Genomic DNA, 1,502 nt, shown 5'->3' on the forward strand with positions numbered 1-1,502 from the left:
AATCCGAGGACACTGAATGGTCCGAGAATGTAAGAATGTCAACTCATAAGGCAATATTAATAAGTAAAGAGGTGATATCTAGACAAATATGTCCAAGAATATAGTCCGAGAAAGATTATGTCCTCGGCTATGTAACGCCGAGGTAGGAAAATGACTAATTAAGCATCCACATGCAATATGTTAGAAGATCCTATAGATAAGGGTAAACATGGTAAACGTGGAAGAAACATGGAAGATAAGAAGAAGGGCGGTAGAATATCTAAGATAAATCTGTTACCACCACCCCCGCATTGAATACTCTGCAACTGTTATTCTGGACGCATTAATGGGGAAGTGAGACCTGAGCATCAGAGTTTAGCCTACCTCCTGTCTTTAAAGACTTCATGGGAGGTGAATGGGACAAGTATATAATCCAGCAATCTAAACCTAACATGGAGGATGAAAAGGAGAAGAAGGAAGGGATATAAAAGGAAGAAGGGACCTTCAAGCAGAGGGGGAGGAAAAAGAAGAAGAAAAAGACTGTATACCTCACCATCCATAATTGTAATCGATCTTGGGAAGAAAATAATATAACTCATCCTCGGCTTGTGTCCGAGGAGAAGGTTCTTGCATATAAACAGTCCCTCGTGTGTATCATTGTGATCAATGATATTGGGAGCGAACCTCTGGCATTGGTCACACTTTCTTGCATAGTCCTGAGCTTCCCTCTGCATATTCGGCCACCAATATCCCTGAGTCAAAGCCCTATGAGCTAGCGATCTTCCCCTAGTGTGACTTCCCCAAATTCCCTCATGCAGTTCTTCCAAAAGTGCCTCCGTTGACTCGGGGTGTACGTATAATAGATAAGGTCCAGAGAAGGATCGTTTATACAGCCTATGGTCCTCAGACAACCAGAAATGCGGTGCTTTTCGTCGGATCTTGTTTGCCTCAGACTTGTCCTCGGGAAGAATGTCGTTTTTCAGAAAGGATATCATAGGGTCGATTCAACTAGGTCCAGACCTTATCAAATGGATACGGGGTGCACCAACGGTGGCAAGAGTTGGCTCTAGCAAATCTTCAACAAGGATAATTCTAGGCAAATCTTGAGCCGAGGATGTCGCTAAGGTAGCCAAAGAATCTGCATGTGCATTTCCACTTCTTGAAACTTGAGACAGGATGAAGGAATCGAACTTAGATTGCAAATTTTTGACCCGGGTCAAGTATTTTTGCATTCTTGAATCCCTGGCCTCCATGGTCTCTGTCACCTGGCCGACCACTAACTTAGAATCTGAAAGCATATGTACTCCCTTTCCGCCCATCCTATACACCATGTTCATTCCGACCAAGACTACCTCGTACTCAGCCTCGTTATTAGTAGCTGAGAACGCCAACCTTAGAGATTTTTCGAAGATGATTCCCTCAGGAGATACCAGGACAAGTCCAATACCAGACCCTTTTTGGTTTAGTTGCCCCATCAACGAATACTTTCCAAGTGGGAGGTCTTGTGCGCGTGATCACGCCAA

Source organism: Castanea sativa, chromosome 3 (assembly GCF_040712315.1).
Source record: "Castanea sativa cultivar Marrone di Chiusa Pesio chromosome 3, ASM4071231v1".
Classification (NCBI taxonomy): Eukaryota; Viridiplantae; Streptophyta; class Magnoliopsida; order Fagales; family Fagaceae; genus Castanea; species Castanea sativa.